The sequence below is a fragment of the Giraffa tippelskirchi genome, chromosome 6 (genome assembly GCF_054371585.1).
Source record: "Giraffa tippelskirchi isolate mGirTip1 chromosome 6, T2T-mGirTip1v1.2.pri, whole genome shotgun sequence".
NCBI lineage: Eukaryota > Metazoa > Chordata > Mammalia > Artiodactyla > Giraffidae > Giraffa > Giraffa tippelskirchi.
In genome coordinates, this window is record NC_137280.1 from 62,893,241 (window position 1) to 62,914,386 (window position 21,146).

The following is a 21,146-nucleotide window of genomic DNA, read 5'->3' on the forward strand; positions in this document are numbered from 1 at the left end:
TACATTGCTAAAAAGGAGAATGGAAAAAGAAGATAGATAATTATAAACCAAAAATGGGATTACAGTCTGAAATAAGGAATGTTTTATACATCTGATCCATGAACAAAAACATTAATATAATGCTAACCTGCTTTGTGAATCTCCAGGAAGGTGAATTAGTATGTAGCATTTTCCAAACTGGTTGCTTGAGAATCATTCTCCTACAGATATAATGTGGGAGGTGCCAAGGCAGTTATCACTTCTTTTCACAAATAAGAAAGGCAAGTTTATGAGATGTATTGATAAAACAAACTTGCTCTTCTTTTTTATACTGAATTTTATCTCTTTTTTCCTTTGGTATTTTAGTGATTTGCTATAATTTTATTAGCTAATAAGCAGTCAATAGCATTTAATGAGGACTAGATACTTTTTATGATTCTGTAAATACTATAGAAAGAGTGACAGCCATATCCTAATCCCTAGAGATGTGTTGTCTAACATGAAGATGTGTTGTCTAGCATGTTGTCTAACGTGTTGTCTAACATGAAGTCACTCATGGCTTTAAGCAAATGAAATATGTATAGTATAACCAATGAACTAAATTTCTAATTTTACTTAATTTTAATTACTTTTAGTTAAAGCTTATACTATTTTTCCATTAAATATAACAGAAGTTTTGGTAGGACTATATTTCACTTAAATTGTTTAAAATTTAACATCCAAACTGAGATGCACTAAAACATGAGCTAGATACTGGGTTTTGAAGAGCATGAAGACAGACTGTAAAGTATTTCACTAATAATATTTTATATTTATTATAAATTAAAATGATGATTTTTGATATATTAGCAAAAATATATGATCAAAACTCATCTCATGTGTTTTTACTATTTTTAATGTGGCTGCTAGAAAATTTAAGATTTCCTATGTTGCTCATATTTACTTCTATTTTACAGAGGCTCTAGCATCTTTTTTTATTTCTCAGAAAAAAATACAAAACCCAAACTTGGAAACAGTGTACCTGTCATGTGGCCTCATGATTATCAGAAAAAAAAATTCCTTTTATAGCTTTCTGACTTTTAAACGGGAGAAGGCAATGGCACCCCACTCCAGTACTCTTGCCTGGAAAATCCCATGGACAGAAGAGCCTGGTAGGCTGCAGTCCATGGGGTCTTGAAGAGTCAGACACAACTGAGTGACTTCACTTTCACTTTTCACTTTCATGCATTGGAGAAGGAAATGGCAACCCACTCCAGTGTTCTTGCCTGGAGAATCCCAGGGACAGCAGAGCCTGGTGGGCTGCCGTCTATGGGGTTGCACAGAGTCGGACACGACTGAAGCGACGCAGCAGCAGACTTTTATTTTTTATTTACTTACTTACTTATTTATTTATTTATTTTTTAATAAATTTATTTATTTTAGTTGAGGGCTAATTACTTTACAATATTGTAATAGTTTTTGCCATACATTGACATGAAGCAGCATCCTTTAAAACTGTTAGCCGCTAAGGACTTTTCTGAATGTGAATGGATACAGTCTAGGGTCTGTCAGGTCTCTTCACACCCCTGAGAGGGAAGCTGTGGGGTGGGAAGCCAGGAGGGTGTCGTGTATTTGTGGCAGTATTATCCAGATAGAGAGCACTCCTGACTGATTACAGGCCTCTGCTTGACTTGCTGTTTAATCAATCTTGGCAGTCATTTATTGCTTGCTTGACTAAAAAGTGGTGGAGATTATTGCTTTAAAGCACCTTTCTCTGTCAGCTCTTTTCCCAGAGTCGAGAATCCTCCTCAGGGCCACACAAATTACTTGTGCATATGCCAATGATGAGGAAAGTAAGAGAGATAGGTGAGAAGAAAAAAGCTAAAAGATATGAGAGCTCAAAAGCAGTCCAACTTGTGCACACAAGGAGGGAAGGAAGGTGGGACAAACTGAGAGAGTAGCACTGACGTACATACACTATCGTGTATTAAATAATAGCTGGTGAGGAGCTGCTGTGTAACATGGGGAACTCAGTTTGGTGCTCTGTGATGACCTAGATGGATGGAAGGGGGCAGGTGGGAGAGAGGCTCCAGGGGGAGGGGATATATATATATTCTTATAGCTGATTCTCACTGTTGTGCAGCAGAAACTAACACAACACTGCAAAACGATTATCCTCCTATTAAAAAAACAAAGTGGTCTAAGCTTTCCGTGCAAGGATGTCAGAGTTGTGGTACTCTCTTTAGAGAGTCTAGAATTTGACTCTCTCAGAAGGGAGCCCTGTGCCTCAAGGCCATGTAGGAATGACAGGAGGAACCAGCCAGAAAGATGAGTGTATGTGTACACACACACTCACAGATGTTCATCATTTAAGCATTTGTATCCTTACAAATGGAGACCCACACTGGACCTCTCACAATGACAGTCTGCATTTTTTCATTAAAAAACAAGAAAACATTTACCCAATACCTGACACAAGCTGATAGATTGGATGTAGATGAAAGTGAGTGAGAGGAATCAAAGATAAAGGCTAAGTTTCTGATCTGAGCAACCTGGTGGTGCCATTCCCTGAGATTCAAGATCTGAGCAGAGTTTGCTTAGGTTGCTTTGGGTCAGGCAGATGGAAATGAAAGAGCTGTTGTGCACATGAAAATTTTGAGAACCCTATAATACATTCAAACAGAGGCAGTATGAAGTCCTGGTATCATTCCAGAGCAAAATATATAAAAATTTCTTGAGTGATAGTCTGGTTTTGGTATTAAAAAAAAAAGATGTCCCCCACATGACTGCAGTGCAGCCAGAGTTGAGATTCCTGGAGCCGATTATGGTGTTACTCATGTGATCTGGAAACTGGTTGGTCTTAAGGCAAAGAAGATCCATTCCATTTTGAACATGTGAAAAGGAAGAAATGACACTGAGCTGAGATCCAGGAGATCTGACTTCCAGCCTCAGCTCTCTAAATCTCCAGAAGGGCCTGCCCCAGTTTTTTTGTTTGTTTGTTTTCTTTCCTTTTATTATTTTCTATTTTTAAAATTAATTTATTTATTATCATTGGAGGCTAATTGCTTTACAGTATTGTGGTGATTTTTGCCATGTACTGACATGACTCAGCCATGGGTGTACTTGTGTCCTCCCCTTCCCGAAACCCTCTCCCACCTCCCTCCCCTTTCCATCCCTCTGGGTTGTCTCGGTACACCACATTTTAGCTTTAATTTCCTCACCTGTGAAATGAAACAACTGGGCTATATAAGCGATCTCTTGGTCAACTGCTCTCTAGATGACTAGGGACCCTTAGTCTTTGACAATATGCTCTGAATGGTACAAAGCATGGCACAGGGGGTAAAAATATGGACTTGAATCCCAGCACTGTCATTTTCTGACTCTGTGACCCTGGATAACTCATTTAGCCTGTCTGATGATTGATTTCCTTAGCTGGAAAAAGTGGATTGCAATACCTACTCCCCCAGTCATTATAAAGATTAAATAAATTAGTATCTGTGAAAGACTTAGCAATAATAACTCTCATCTGAAAGCTGATCGATAAACATAACTATTATTATCGATCTTCTTTTTATTTACCTTATAAACCCCAAGTTCCAGGGAAATTGAGAGAAGAACACATAGAAGATATATTTAGTTGATTTTACATGATTGTGTAGTTCCTTCATAGGCTCACATGGACATATCTTCCCTGCCCCGCCATGCTTGAACTGAGAGATTACAAAAACCTTCACAATCAATAGTTCATTCCTGGGTCGGGAAGATCCTCTGGAGAAGGGATAGGCTACCCACTCCAGTATTCGTGGGCTTCCTTTGTGGCTCAACTGGTAAAGAATCCCCCTGCAATGTGGGAGACCTGGGTTTGATCCCTGGATTAGGAAGATCCCCTGGAGAAGGGAAAGACTACCCACTCCAATATTCTGGCCTGGAGAATTCCACGGACTGTACAGTCCCTGGGGTCACAAAGAGTCGGACATGATTGAGCAACTTTCACTTTCACAATCTGCAGAGTTAATTATCATTCATTCTCTGCCCTTAGAATCTGTAATACTGTACTTGAATAGTGAAATAATCCCTGGGAGTTTTCTGAACCATTTTTAATACAAAATCTTTACTTAAAAAGGGGGAAATAAATCTCCTTTAAGAATACCTTACTTTTATTTGGAAAATACAACAGCAGTAATTGTTTTATTCACTTGTAACAATTTCACCATCCTAAAACTTACATACAAATGTATCTTTCTGTCTGGAAATCCCACTGCCAGGGAGCTTGTTTACACATTTTGCAAGAAAGAGAACAGAAGGAAGTGGATATTTATTATATTAAGCCCTGTGCAGTATTTTTTTTTAAATTAAATTTTAAACAGCTAGGTAGCATTTTGAATGCATTAGACTCTTTGACCCCTTTAAAAATCTATTTTAGGTATAAGCAGTAATTATTTGGGCTTCCCAGGTGGCTCAGTGTTAGAATCCTTCTATGATGAAGGAGACCTGGGTTTGATCCCTGGGTCAGGAAAATCCCCTGGAGAAGGAAATGGCAACTCACTTCAGTATTCTTGCCTGGGAAATTTTATGGACAGAGGAGCTGGGTGAACTACAGGCCATGGTGTCACAAAAGAGTTGGATACAACTTAGCAACTAAACAACAATGGTGATTACTATGTCTTAACCTAATATCTAGATGCACAGATATTTAGTCTTATTTTTTGCTTTTTCATAGATGAAAATGTTTTATAATGTCTTGTCTCGGCAGTGGTATCTGCTGAATGTCTTAATTCTTGTAAATATATATATATGTCAAATATATATACATATATATTTATGTTGGGAGATATGTGTTAAATTGTGTTGCAATTTTTGGTAAATTTCTCCAATATTCCTTTCTCCCTCTAAAGCAATCACTCAATTGCTAGAATAAGAGAAATAAAGCAAATTTTGTCAAAAATAATTTTCAAATAATGTAATATCTCTTATTAATATGAGAAACATAAAATATATTTTATATTCTATATATACAAGTATAAAATATATAAACATTTTTAAAGTCATAATAAATTTTAGAACAGTAAACTATGTGAGGCTTCCTGATTTTATGAGAGAAGGAAAAAGTAGAAGGAACACCCTTGACTTTTTTCCTCTAAGGAGATTTTACCCTCTTGCATTCTTTGCTCCTTCGCAACTGGATACTTTGCCTCTCTTTTCAATTCCAGCTTCCAGACCCAACTCCTTACTGGCCCCTACAACCTTTGAGAATTGACCTCAGTGGGATATTCTAGTATTCAATACTGTGAACTGGAGGATTATAATCAACCTATAGGTGGTTAGAACTGAAAGCCCTCTTAGAGATCAGCTATAGGATGGTTCTCAAACTTGACTGGGCTTCAGCATTGTCCAGAGAGCCCATTAAACATACATTATTGAGTCCATGCTCAGTGTTTCTGATTCAGTTGATCTAGGGTGAGATTGAAACATTTGTATTTCTAACCGAGTTCCAGGTGAGGGAGGTGGTACTTCTGGACCACACTTTGAGAACCACTAACCAGTGATTAAAGATTTCACTGCTCTTCCAGTGCCTCACTTGCTACTTTTTTAATTTGAAGAAATGCTTACAGAATACTTTCAATGTATCAGACAATTGAGTCATTTAATTGTCATAGCACTCCTACAATTTTATACTGTTCTTATTCCCATTTTACAGATGAGGAAACTGAGAAAGACAGATAAAATAATTAGGTCAAGTTTACCAGGCCAGTAAGTGGCAGAGTCTTGGCTCCAAATTAGCAGGCAGTCTCCAGATTTGGGCTTTTCACCAGATGCCTTCCTGGCTAAGTGTTAATAAAATAAACAGAGTGCAATGCAGGAATACAGGAGGGAACAATTCATTTAAACAGGAAAGATGATGTAGAAAAAATTGAGAATGTTGAAAGCATTTTCACCGGGTCATAAACAAATAGTAGAATTTTGAAAAGCCAAAATGGCAGGAAGACTGCTCCAGGGTCAGGAAGAATCAGGCAATATGATACGATAAAGGGAAGTGCATAAAGTTCTCTGGCAATGAGGAGTCTGGCTTGAATGGACTATAGCTTGCCTAGAGATGCTGAATAAGAAATAGGATAACAAATAATTAAGGGACCAGATTACAAGGGACCTTGAATGAATAGTGAAGATTTTAGATTTAATTTTTTCTGTTTTAAGAGATGGACAAAGGGGAGTTGTGAAGTGCTGTAAGCAGCACGATTCACTTTCCTTTGGTATCAAAGTGGAGAATGGATGGAGGAAGATGATATTAATCAGAAGGCTGTCCAAGAATTCAGTTGAAGGATGATGGTGGTCTGGACCCTGGTAACAAGAAGGAAAATGGAGCTGAGAGGTGCTGGATTTGAGAATGAATAAAAAGGTTAAATTGAAGAATTTCAAACATTGATTAAATAGTAATAGATCACTTGGAAAGAAGGGAAGGAAGTGAGGCTAAAGCAGACGAACCTTTACTGGACAGTTACCTGGGTTCCAGACACTGTAACAAGCCCTGGAAATATGGATAAATAAAACACAGGTTTGTGCCTGCTCAGTTGAAAGACCCTGTGGCAACATCAATAATCTCTCCTTCAGTTAAAAACACGTTGGGATGTTGCCTGTTGCAGGGTGCAGTTCTCCATGCTGAAGCTTGGTTGGCCTAAACATAGTTTTGGATTCAGGAGGCCAGTTTCCCATCAGGAAGAATGGAGTTAACCAGCCACAGTAAGCACATCCTACAGAAGACAAATGCCTCACCAGCACCACTTTCAGCAGGTAAATAGATCTGACATTTAGGCACCTAAATATTAGTGCTCCTTGTGCACTAATAAGTCTAACTTGAGGCCCAGAAATCATTAGAGGAGTGAGAGCTTTTAATGAGCTCTAGGAGAAGAATAGAGTTAAAGAAAAAAAAAAAAGCATTACTTACAGTTAAGCTGCACCAAGGATGCTAATGTTAAAATTTATAAGAGAAGTGCTTGAGAAAAGCCTGAATTATTATAAAAGCTTGGTATAATTTCTATTTCAGAAAAAAAAAAAATTCATCATTCTTTCAAAAAAAAAATCTACCCTGGAGTTTACTAACACCTCATACTAGGTTTTATTCTGTACTCTTTTTCTTGCCCTTTCCTCCCCACAATGGTTAAGGATTAGGCTGAAGAGAGGGTAATGGGACCATGTGGTGAGTTGATAAATGTATCCACTGGCTTATTTTTCTGCAAAAGTGTGTTATAGAGGAATGTGGAGGATGGTCTCCCCAACTGTCTTACCAACTAGCTAGAGGAAGTTGACTGTCATTCAACCTTTAACCTATTCATTTACTTAATTACTCCCTTAATAAACATTTTTTCATTCAACACTTACAAGATATCTGGTAATCTGGAGTGTGATGAGATTAATAAAACATCTTATGTCCCCAAGAAATTTACACTCCTACATCATTTCCTTTCTTAGGTAGTGAAACTTAGAGTTAACTGGGTTTGAGTTCTGGTTGTACCAGTTATTTGTACTTCCCATACGTAGGTTAACCATACAATACATTGTCCACTGTGAGTAAAGGAGTTACCACTAATAATTGTTTTTATTATCTACTGCTATGGAATATATCACCCTAAAATTTAGAGATTTAAAACAGAAATTAAGTAGCTCTCATGATTCTCTGGGCTGCCCAGTTCTCACTTGCGACATTTTGTGTGGTTGTTGACTGAGGTTGTGTCATCTGAAGATTCAGCTGGGCTGCATGTCCAAGATGATACTCTCATACCTCTGGCAGTTGGTGCTCGGCGTTGACAGGAGTTCCACTGAATTGTCAACCCAAGCACATATACGTGGCCTCCACGTGGCATGGGTAGCTTACAGCATGATAGTTCGGTTGTGACACGGGACTTCTGCACAAATGAGTATTTTACAAAACATAGGTGACAGTTGCAAGTCAACCCAAAAGTGATGCCTACACTGGCCAACTACATTCTACCTCCACATGGAGGAATGGCACATCCCAGAGGAAATGAATTGATGAGTGGCCCTCTGGGAGAGCAGCTACCTCAAAATTGCACTAGGGAAAGAGATATCACCCAGGACTGTCCCAAGGATTGTCATTCAACCTTAGTTGTAATCTCTTTATCTGTAAAGTAGGGTGATAATAGTATAACTCATTGTCCTATGATAAGGGTTTAATAAAGCAATCTGGATAAAACTAGAAGCTATATGTTCAGCACTGAGAAAACACTTGTAATATTGTCGCAGGTGGCCACTGCCCTAATTTAGGCCCTTGTCATTTCTCACCTGATAGTTAATAATTGTTATTGCTGTTTCCATTTTCAATTCTTGTCTTTTAGATAGTCGATAGTACATTTTACACAACACCATTTCTATCATGCTCCTCCTCTGCTCTGACACCTTCAGCCTGTCCTAACACTGTCCAGCAAAGTACAAACTTTTTTGTCTCACATTTGAAGCCCTATATAATCAGGCTTTATTGACTATGCTAAAGGCTTTGACTGTGTGGATCACAATAAACTGTGGAAAATTCTGAAAGAGATGGGAATACCAGCCCACCTGACCTGCCTCTTGAGAAACCTGTATGCAAGTCAGGAAGCAACAGTTAGAACTGGACATGGAACAACAGACTGGTTCCAAATAGGAAAAGGAGTACGTCAAGGCTGTATATTGTCACCCTGCTTATTTAACTTATATGCAGAGTACATCATGAGAAACGCTGGAGGAAGAACAAGCTGGAATCAAGATTGCCGGAAGAAATATCAATAACCTCAGATATGCAGATGACACCACCCTTATGGCAGAAAGTGAAGAATTAAAGAGCCTCTTGATGAAAGTGAAAGAGGAGAGTGAAAAAGTTGGCTTAAAGGTCAACATTCAGAAAACTAAGATCATGGCATCCAATCTCATCACTTCACGGCAAATGGATGGGCAAATGGTGGAAACAGTGGCTGACTTTATTTTTGGGGGTTCCAAAATCACTGCTGATGGTGATTGCAGCCATAAAATTAAAAGATGCTTACTCCTTGGAAGGAAAATTATGGCCAACGTAGATGGCATATTAAAAAGCAGAGACATTACTTTGTCAACAAAGGTCTGTCAAGAAGATCCAGCCAGTCCATCCTAAAGGAGATCAGTCCTAAGTGTTCATTGGAAGGACTGATGTTGAAGCTGAAACTCCAACACTTTGGCCACCTCATGCGAAGAGTTGACTCATTGGAAAAGACCCTAATGCTGGGAAGGATTGGGGGGAGGAGGAGAAGGGACAACAGAGGATGAGATGGCTGGATGACATCACCGACTAGATGGACATGAGTTTGGGTAGACTCCAGCAGTTGGTGATGGACAGGGAGGCCTGGCGTGCTGCGATTCACGGGGTTGCAAAGAGTCAGACACGACTGAGCAACTGAACTGAACTGAACTGAACTGTGGTGTTGGAGAAGACTCTTGAGAGTCCCTTGGACTGAAAGAAGATCCAACCAGTACATCCGAAAGGAAATCAGTCCTGAGTGTTCATTGGAAGGACTGATGTTGAAGCTGAAACTCCAATATTTTGGCCACCTGATGTGAAGAGCTAACTCATTGGAAAAGACCCTGATGTTGGGAAAGATTGGTGGCAGGAGGAGAAGGGGACAACAGAGGATGAGATGGTTAGATGGCATCACCAACTCAATGGACATGAGTTTGGATAAACTCCAGGAGTTGGTGATGGACAGGGAGGCCTGGCATGCTGCGGTTCATGGGGTCCCAAAGAGTCAGACGTGACTGAGTGACTGAACTGAACTCAATGGATAACCAGGCCTGTGCCCCAAATAAACTGGCCCAGCCATGGTTGCTAAGAACAGGTACCTCCTGCTCTCTGCCTAGTTTCAGGCTGCTCTTTCTGCCAAGAATGTACTTTTCAAAGTTCTGCATGTTCAACTTCCCATCCTTCAAGGTATATCTAAAAATTGACAATGCTCCATCTGTCATCTGCCTCCCCATTTCTCCTATATACACCTTGAGGGACTTGGACTTTCTATTTTGTATTATGATCTTTGGACTATATAGATGCTTCAAAAGGCTGGAGGAAGGAAAAGAGGAAAGAGAGAGATTGAAGCGGATATTTCTGATCATGATTTTTATTTCCAGTTCTATCAACACTTGTTTCTCTTTAAGCTAGGCTGTTTATTAAGTGTCACGGATAAAGGACATGACAGAAGAACAATGGGTCTGAGATTCAAAATCCTAAATCTTGGTAGTCAATAGAAATAATTCACAGCATTTACAACACGGCTGTTAGTTCTAAAAGGTTTTAGCACTAACACCCAAAAAAGATGTCCTTTTCATTATAGGGGACTGGAATGCAAAAGTAGGAAGTCAGGAAACACCTGGCGTAACAGGCAAATTTGGCCTTGGAGTACAGAATGAAGCAGGGCAAAGGCTAATAGAGTTTTGCCAAGAGAATGCATTGGTCATAGCCAACATTCTCTTCCAACAACACAAGAGAAGACTCTACACATGGACATCACCAGATGGTCAACACCAAAATCAGATTGATTATATTCTTTACAGCCAAAGATGGAGAAGCTCTATACAGTCAGCAAAAATAAGACTGGGAGTGGACTGTGGCTTAGATCATGAACTTCTTATTGCCAAATTCAGACTTAAATTGAAGAAAGTAGGGAAAACCACTAGACCATTCGGGTATGACCTAAATCAAATCCCTTATGATTATAGAGCGGAAGTGACAAATAGATTTAAGGGGCTAGATCTGATAGACAGAGTGCCTGATGAACTATGGACAGAGGTTGGTGACATTGTACAGGAGACAGGGATCAAGACCATCCCCATGGAAAAGAAATGCAAAAAAGCAAAATGGCTGTCTGAGGAGGCCTTACAAATAGCTGGGAAAAGAAGAGAAGTTAAAAGCAAAGGAGAAAATGAAAGATATAGCCATTAGAAAGCAGAAGTTCCAAAGAATAGCAAGGAGAGATGAGAAAGCCTTTCTTAGTGATCAATGCAAAGAAATAGAGGAAAACAACAGAATGGGAAAGACTAGAGATCTCTTCAAGAAAATTAGAGATATCAAGGGAACATTTCATGCAAAGATGGGCTTGATAAAGGACAGAAATGGTATGGACCTAACAGAAGCAGAAGATATTAAGAAGAGGTGGCAAGAATACACAGAAGAACTGTACAAAAAAGATCTTCATGACCCAGATAATCACGATGGTGTGATCATTCACCTAGAGCCAGACATCCTGGAATGTGAAGTCAAGTGGGCCTTAGAAAGCATCAGTACGAACAAAGCTAGTGGAGGTGATGGAATTCCAGTTGAGCTCTTTCAAATCCTGAAAGATGATGCTGTGAAGTGCTGCACTCAATATGCCAGCAAATTTAGAAAACTCAGCAGTGGCCACAGAACTGGAAAAGGTCAGTTTTCATCCTAATCCCAAAGAAAGGCAATGCCAAAGAATGCTCAAACTACTGCACAATTGCACTCATCTCACATGCTAGTAAAGTTATGCTCAAAATTCTCCAAGCCAGGCTTCAGCAATCTGTGAACCGTGAACTTCCAGATATTCAAGCTGGTTTTAGAAAAAGCAGAGGAACCAGAGATCAAATTGCCAACATCCACTGGATCATCGAAAAAGCAAGAGAGTTCCAGAAAAACATCTACTTCTGCTTTATTGATTATGCCAAAGCCTTTGACTGTGTGGATCACAATAAACTGTGGAAAATTCTGAAAGAGATGGGACTATCAGACCATCTGACCTGCCTCTTGAGAAACCTGTATGCAGGTCAGGAAGCAACAGTTAGAACTGGACATGGAACAACAGACTGGTTCCAAATAGGAAAAGGAGTACCTCAAGGCTGTATACTGTCACCCTGCTTATTTAACTTATATGCAGAGTACATCATGAGAAATGCTGGGCTGGAAGAAACACAAGCTGGAATCAAGATTGCTGGGAGAAATATCAATAACCTCAGATATGCAGATGACACCACCCTTATGGCAGAAAGTGAAGAAGAACTAAAGAGCCTCTTGACGAAAGTGAAAGAGGAGAGTGAAAATTTTGGCTTAAAGCTCAACATTCAGAAAACTAAGATCATGGTATCTGGTCCCATCACTTCATGGGAAATAGATGGGGAAACAGTGGAAACAGTGTCAGACTTTATTTTTTGGGGCTCCAAAATCACTACTGATGGTGATTGCAGCCATGAAATTAAAAGGCGCTTACTCCTTGGAAGGAAGATTATGACCAACCTAGATAGCATATTTAAAAGCAGAGAATTACTTTACCAACAAATGTCCGTCTAGTCAAGGCTATGGTTTTTCCAGTGGTCATGTATGGATGTGAGAGTTGGACTGTGAAGAAAGCTGAGCACCGAAGAATTAATGCTTTTGAACTGTGGTGTTGGAGAAGACTCTTGAGAGTCCCTTCGATTGCAAGAAGATCCAACCAGTCCATCCTAAAGGAGATCAGTCCTGGGTATTCATTGGAAGGACTGATGTTGAAGCTGAAACTCCAATACTTTGGCCACCTCATGCGAAGAGTTGACTCATTTGAAAAGACCCTAATGCTGGGGAGGATTGGGGGCAGGAGGAGAAGGGGACGACAGAGGATGAGATGGTTAGATGGCATCACCGACTTGATGGACATGGGTTTGGGTGGACTCAGGGAGGTGGTGATGGACAGGAAGGCCTGGTGTGCTGTGATTCATGGGGTCGCAAAGATTCGGACATGACTGAGTGACTGAACTGCACTGAACTGACAACAGGGCTAGAATATATGAAGATAGGGAGGGTTTCCATCTGTGAGATGAGAAAATAATTTCTCCAGGCTTTGTTGAGTGGAAGAGGGAACAAAAGACGTGCAAAGGTGGAAGGAACTGTGTGACCCTGGATGAGGTACCAGAACGGGAAGGACTCTATAGCATGAGTGGAATCATTATTCCAGGAAGACTCAACTTCTCCTGAGTGAGCACTGTTCTTGTCCCAGCTTGAGGGGCTTGGTTATGAAATTTTCATTAGTGTCAAAGCATAGCCAGGATTTGCCTGTGGACTCTTCAGCTGGATGAATACCCATGTCTCCCTTAAACCTTTGCTTGGCCCTTGCCCAATTTACCCTGTGAAACAACCACACTCACTGTCGTTGATTTCTTTTTCATCCATAAGAGAGAGGGTGGGCCTTGGTCACGGATGCATGGAGGAAGTACAGGGAGAAATGGCTCTCTGACTGTGCTTTGGTGGAGCAGACAGTTTCAACATAAGAACTGGGCTGAGCCGGGGTCAATCTCAGGGTTGCATCATGGTTATTGTCATGAATAATAATAATAATAATATATATAAATATATGTAAATACTTATGGAATGAAAGCTTATCTCTGAAAGCATAAATAGCAATTTTGGGATTCTGCCCAAGAGAATTGTCTCTTTTCTCCTATTTGTTTGAATTGTGAAGCCTTTATTAATATTCTTATAGGTCTATGGACATTTATCTGATGCTTTGGGTTAGAGTCCAATTGTCCAATTCTACTTTGTTTCCTTTTTTTCTCAAATTGTTTTAGCTTTGGCTATTGGTGTGAGCTCCTTCAGTCAGTTCCTATGTCCCTTTGACACACTCCCCCCAACCCTGGCTTGCTGTTGTTGTTTTGAGCACTTCCTTACATTCTGGCACAAGGTGCTCCCAGCTTATCTTGTGTATTCCCTGTCCCAGTCCTAGAATAAGCCCTTTACCTAAGGAGCTCTGGCCTCTTACTGGAGACTGGCTTTAAAAACTAAGATGTGGACTTTAAGAGGGCTTATTCTTTTGGCTTTTTATTTAGAAAATGAAGATCTTCCTAGAAGTCTTCTATTTGAATTTCATCAACTGGCAGGGAAAATAAAGATTTAGTTCCCTTACCTCCTATGGTGGAGGAGGGTATAACTGAAAATCAGTGCTAAATGAACTAAGATATAAGACTTGCCACCATGAGAGAAAACCACTACATGTGCAAAATTTGAAAACCAGACTACAGTGAACACCTCCCTGGCTTACATGTAAATTTGAGGTATTTCATCACTGCAAAATTTTATGTTCCTATTTCATCTTTATAAGTGCAGACTTGTAATTGGCATAGTAAAAATAAATATGGATTTTAGCCACTTATCATAATGAAATGATGATGATGATAGCCAATGTTTGTGAAATGCTTAGATAAGCCAGGGACTACATTAAGTATTTGACATGCATTATCAGATTTGATTCTGAAAAAAATCCCTGTGAGGTAGGTACAATTATCACGTTCAGATGAGGCAACTGAAGCTAAGAAATGCTAGTGATTTGTCTAGGGCTAGCTGTTAACAAGGAGTAGAGATGAAATTTCTTTAACAATAGTCTTTAACAAGAGTCTTTAATAGTCTTTAACAAGAGTCTCAATTTCTCTTTTCCTGCCTTGGTGACCCTAAGGGAAGATGTTGCTTATAAGGGTATTGCATCGCAGAATCTGTTGAAAGACACATTGCCAAATATTCATGTGAAACACATAAAAGCTGTTAGATGGTCTACAGAGCACATGAAATCCATATGTTTTCTACCTCTCAAACCACAAGTGGCTTGATCAATCAGAATTCAGTCAGACTCTGCTCACACAGCAGAGTGGTTTGTTTATGAAACTTAGGAAAACTCAGGCCTCAACTCCAGTGGAAGATAATATGGCAATTCATAAACAGCATAAACTGATTGAAAAAGTGAAGGATGAATTAGTGACTATCAGTGAGTGACTAAAATGAGGTTACACCCATCTGAAAATTGTTCACAAACAGCACAGAATATGACAAAAGCTGAACATTTAAAGAAGTTGTGCAGAGAATACAACAAGCAGATGAAAGAGGAAAACAACTTATTTCACATGTGACTTTCACTGAATACTTCTCTAACTTTGGGAGAGCTGCTCCAGATTTTGTACGTTTGGTTTCAGTCTTAACTGAAACCAACATCCGTGGGGCACCCACATCATTTGCCCTGGTGGCCCAGCATCACATTGTAAAACGCCTGTGTAAATGAGCATGCTCCTGATTTAGCAGCCTGAGTTTGAACCCTGGCCTGACCTCTGGGTTTCAGTTTCCCACTCAGTGAGATAAGATATTTAAACCAAGATCTCAAGTTTGACATGATCTTAAGACTCATACAGGCCATTTCCTACCCAATTAGTGCTTGTCTCTTTCACACCTGACTGTCCCTGAGGTCCTAATTAAATCTTATTTTCTATAATCTGTTATTACTTAGATTCATAAACAGGACCCTAAATCTAATGCCTCCTCATTCTATCACTGGGATAACCATATACCGTCTTTGATAAGGTAATATGGAATATGGAGTGAATATTGGGAGTAGGAAGTGGGATATTTTGATGGAAGCTGAGTGAATGGAGGTGGTGAAGCAAGTAAGGTGGGGTCTGTGATAGTCCGAAAGATATTGCCTTCTTAATTACATTTCTGTTTAATATCTTTATTGATGTTCAATCACAAGGGAAAAGGGAGGAAGCAAGGGAAGCAGAAAGAGAAAAAGGAATGGAATTGCTTTCATTTATTGAAATCCTTAGATTTGCATGATTCGTGCTGGATGTTTCCAAACATCTGAGTATTTTCTTATCTTATTGACAAAACAAGTCTATAATATGACCCTTTGCCTGCTACCCTTTCTAACAAGGGCAAGACTAAAGACAGTTAAATGCCTTTTGACACCTCCCCCAGTGATTCTCAAACTAAAGTTTAAATGACTACAAAGTCCTTTTTTTCTTCTACCAAACCATAATTCTACATTGAAAGAAAAAAAAAAAATCAAATTTCTTAGTATTACACTCAAGACTCCCTATATTGCTGAAGAACTGGGATTAAAATAAGAAAGTACGACAGGAATTAAAATACACCTTACATTTTCCTCAAAATACGGTCTTTTATTATAAAATAACAATTACACTTTAAAAAACAAATTAAAAAAAAATAAAATAAAATGAGGATCCAAACATCATCATCCTCAAATAACTTAATTTTTTTAAATATAAAAGTGTCCCAGCTCCTCATCCCTTCCTTAATTCATTCCTTAATTTCACTATGAGCTTCACTTTAACTCATAGTGAAATTAATGTCTTCTTTCCTTTGTTTTTCCTAACATTACAAATGCCTTGACACTTGAGCAATGCAAGTTTGAACTTCATGGGTCCCACTTACACCCAGATTTTTTTCAGTAGGAAATACCATGAATACTACACTATATGAAGTTGGTTGCATCTACAAATATGGAACAGTAGGTATAGAGAAATCATGTGTAGAGAGGGCTGACTATAAGTTATATGAAAATTTTCAGCTGCAGAGTGTCGGTGCTCCAAACTATGTGTAATTCAAGGACCCACTGTGCATGTAAAAACTGTAATATAACTGACATATAACATTATATTAGTTTAAAGTGTACTATATAATAATTTGTTATTTGTATATATTGAGAAATGACCACCACGATAAATTTCGTTAACAGCCATTGCCACACATTGCAAATTTTTAAGAACAAATTTATAGTTTAAAATTTTGAAGTATAGCAGCCATATATTAGGATTTCCATATCATCAGTGCCAAGGAAAGAAACTTTCAATTTGCAGTAAAATTACATGGAACTGACTCTTTCCCAGGAGCCCAAGTGCATCCTTTTCAATCCTCCCTATCCACAACTGTCATCCTCCCTGGAAATGTCCAGAACTAAGAGAGCCTGAAATTTTCAGGGTTTCATGGGTACTGAATCTCAGTCAACACCACAGCAGGAATGAACAGGTTATTCTTGAGACGACAATCCCGTTTCTTCTTAACCTCAAGAGTCCTGACTCAATCATGGAGTCAGTCTTTTAATTTCCTCCTCTGCCTGCATCATCTTTCTCCAAAGGGGCTGAGCACCTCTTTAGAGAATACAGGAGCTAATTCATTCTTTCCATGGATCAAAATTATCTGGGCAAGTTCAGTTGACAATGTAGGAATGGCAGTGAAAGATAATTACCAAGGGTACTGAGTTGTAATAAAATAGGAAAATTGAAAAGAGCACCTAATAAGTAGAAATGTGGAATAACCCTCTAAATGAGGTTGGCAGCACCTTTTTTTCTGGAGTCAAAACAGAAGAGAACAAATCACTGAAGACTCTCTGTCAGGCAGTCCCTGAATGTCATGCTGATAAAGGTGTTGACCTCTTTGGTTTTCCTGATTTCTGTGCTTCCAACCTCTGCTGCCTCACAAAAAAGAGAGAGGTGTCACTTAATGATAATACTGAATGCCAACCTTTCCCAGAAAAAGAACCTCAGATGCTTATTAATTTAAAAAAAATGGGGTAACTGCAGTGTGTCAGCTGAAATTTGAACCTGAAGATCAAACATCAAATTTCAGTGCTGTGACGGGAAGTCCCTTTAGATGTGTGCAAGTTCAATGTATGTTTAATAAGAGAACAACATGCTTCTCATATCAGTGCTCAGATTTTCAAGTTTCACTGGTAGGAATATTCGTTAAAATCTCAATCGCATAATTTGCTTTTGCTGTCATCTTCATGACACTACTACACTAAGAACAGTATTAGGCAATGAATTTTGAATTTAAAAGGTAACATGCATGTCTATATTGTGTACTAAGCTTTCTAAATGGTGTATCTAATAGGTAGATACACCATTTAAGATTAGAAACTTTAATCTATCTATTAAACTTTATAAATGGGGTAAATGGAGCAGTATTTGTTTTTACTGGGGGAGGACTAAAGTATATAAAGTGTATTGGGTCTGCTATGTGAAGATTATTTTCGCCTGAGAGATAGGAGTATTTTATTCTAATCCATACTGGGAGAAAGTTCTCCCAATTTGTAAAATTGGGCTCTGTCATCTAATAGCGTGCTGTAGGCAGAAGAATAGATCTCCAAAGATGTCCATGTCCTAATTCCGGGATCTGTGAGCATGTTGGTGCTTGGTGCATGCTAAGTCGCTTCATAGGTTACATGAACAAGGGAATTAAAATCACAGCCAGAATTAAGATTGCTGATCAACTGATCTTCAGATGGGCAGATTATCCTGGATCACCCAGGTGTGTCCACCTAAGAGTTCTTACAGGTGAAAGAGAGAGGCAGAAGAGAGGGACACCCAAAGAGGGGGCAACATAAGAATGACCCTGCCCAAGCTTGCTGGCTTTGGAGATGGAGAATAGAGCCATGAATCAAGGAATGTACGCAGCCTGGAGAAGCTGGAGAAGGCGAGGACAGCGGTTCTCCTCCCAGAGCCACTGGAAGGCACACAGACTGGCTAACACATTGATGTTAGCCCATGCTTCTCGTTTCATGCTTCCTCCCTCCAGAATAGTGAGACAGTGTATTTGTGTTGTTTTACGCCATTAAGTTTGTGGTGATTTGTTACAGCAGTAACATAGAGCCCTTTGAACACCAATTGTGCTGCATCTGATATTAAGTTTTCTGAAGGAAGATCTGGAAATCTTACCTTTCACCATTTGAGATATATATATACGTGTGTGTATATATATATATATATATATATGTATTGACTGGCAGATATATACTCACAAAAGTTAAATCTCAAACTGTGCAATCAAGGAAATGCATCATAGCCTTCAATCTAGGGGAAGCAAATTTAATTACTGGTAAGCAAGCAGTTAGGGTTTAGCAGCAAAGTGGCATCTCTTTGATGGTCTTCTCCAAAGAAGCAAGCCTAGTGTGGGTATCCTGACAGCACTGGATAGGAGCAGCGGAGTACGAAGGAGAAGGGAGGATTTCCCTGATTTATTACTATATCATTAGTAAATAACCACTGATTTACATATTACTTTCCAGATCTTATGTTCCTAATTATTTCCTTTGGTTTCATTGTATTGGCTAATAATGCCTTCAACATCATGTTAAATAATACAGGAGATCTTGGGCATCCTGGTCTTTTTTCTAATTTCAGTGGAAAAAATGACAGTGGGAAAAAAACAAACAAACATGTATTGTTTTCCATTATGTAGGGTGTTAATTTTGGGGCCTAAGGTACGTAATACTATGTTAAGGGTATATCCATCCATTTATATTTTAGGTAATGTTTTAATATGAGCGGGTGTTAAATTTTGTCAAATACATTTCTGATCAAAGGGGATAATACAGAATTTTTCTGTATAGCACAATATGATGGGCTACACTAATTGATTTCTAATGGGTTTTATATTTCAGGAATATGATAGAGGACAAATAAACAAGTAAAAAGCATAGTAGACCAAATAGTGACTGATTCTGGAAATGGAGGTGGACTATGGCCTACAGGTGGGGAAAAGTAGGGATGCAAATACTATATGTGAAATAAATGTAAAATGTATTTATTCCTTTTTTATTTAAGAAATATTTGAACATCCACATTTTTGGCAGGAGAGAATTGCAAACCACTCTTCCATGCAGGAATATTCTCGATAATCAAAATTTGCCATTCTTTTCTATTGTACTTGGAGATATGTTCAGGATAGCTAGAGGCAAGATTAACTGATCAGGTAAGTCACGTGCCTTTAAAGACAGGGAAGACTAACTATGGAGGACAGTATGGGTGTTCCTTAAAAAATCAGAAACAGAGTTACCATAAGATCCAGCAATCCCACTTCTGGGCAAATATCTGGAAAAGATGAAAACTCTAATTCGAAAAGATGCATATATCCCAATGTAAATAAATAAATAGCAGCATTATTTACAATAGCCAAGACAAAAAGATGCATATATCCCAATGTAAATAAATAAATAGCAGCATTATTTACAATAGCCAAGACATAGAAACAACCTAAGTGTCCATAGACAGATGAATGGATAAAGAAAATGTAGTATATATATAATAGGATGTTACTCAGTCATGAAAAAGAATGAAATAATGCCATTGCAGCAACATAGATGGACATAGAGATCATCATACTAAGTGAAGTAAGTCAGACAGAGAAAGCCAGATATCATATGATATTACTTACGTGTGACATCTCAATATAGACACAAAATGAAGATAAATAATTTTGTAAATAATTACAAAACAGAAATAGACTCATAGACATAGAAAACAAATGTATGGTTACCAAATGGGAGAGGTGGGATAAGGGATAAATTAGGAGTTTGGGATTAAAAGATACACACTACTATATATTACAATACACATAAACAACAAGGGCCTACCGTATAGCACAGGGAACTATTTTCAATATCGTAATGGAAAAAAAATCTGAAAAAAAATTCGTGTAACTGAATTAGTTTGCTGATTGTAAATCAACTATATGCTCAGTCACTCAATGGTGTCTGAGTCTTTGTGACCCACGGACTCTAGCCCACCAGTCTCCTCTAGCACACAATGAGGAAAAAAAAAAACAACAAACTATACATCACTAAAAAGTTGTTTGTTAAAAAATAAAAGACAGTGTAGGCTACGTTTGTCGTTGTTGTTTAATCAAAACACATTAGTTACATTTTACTCTTTTCTTCTTCATGTCTCTTAGTGTCTGTTCTGGGGCTGTGAAAGACACTTGCTTTGATCACTGCACTCTTCTGTTGTATGCATTTTTTAGGGGGAGATGGAAGGAATCATAATCAGTCTTCTAAATCTACTGAGCACCTTTCCACAAATCCAACTTCCAGAGAACATTCATAGGCAACCTATCTTCAGTGATTTGTGAGCTACTGACACTAGACTGCAGGCTGAAAGTGGACTGCAATAACTTGGTTCTATTTACATTAATGGAGAACAACACAAAAGCTCTTCCTGGTCAGTTTGCCATGGTCATGGTTTTCCCTTTCTAAAAAGATAAAGCAAACCTGTGCCTTCACTTAATGCCATCCCCAAAGATAAGCAAGTCATTTCTCTCACATTTTTCAGTAAGTAGCACCAAAATAATTTATTTTCTGTATTGGATTCAGAGAACACTGCCTTTCAGGAATAGTGAAGCAGTGGTATTCCCAAGCTAAATCTGACATCTTGCTTCATCACTTTGAATTATGTTGCCTTATTATTGGTCAAATTGCTCTCCAACTCTTTCTTCAGCAAAAAGGACTGAAAGTATGACCTCGACTCCTGCCCATCTTTATTATCCCTCTCACATCTAAGACCCAGAGCAGGACAGTATGTCAGCTCTGTTAAATTTTTTTCTTTTCAATTTCTACATTAAAATTGCATATGGCTAT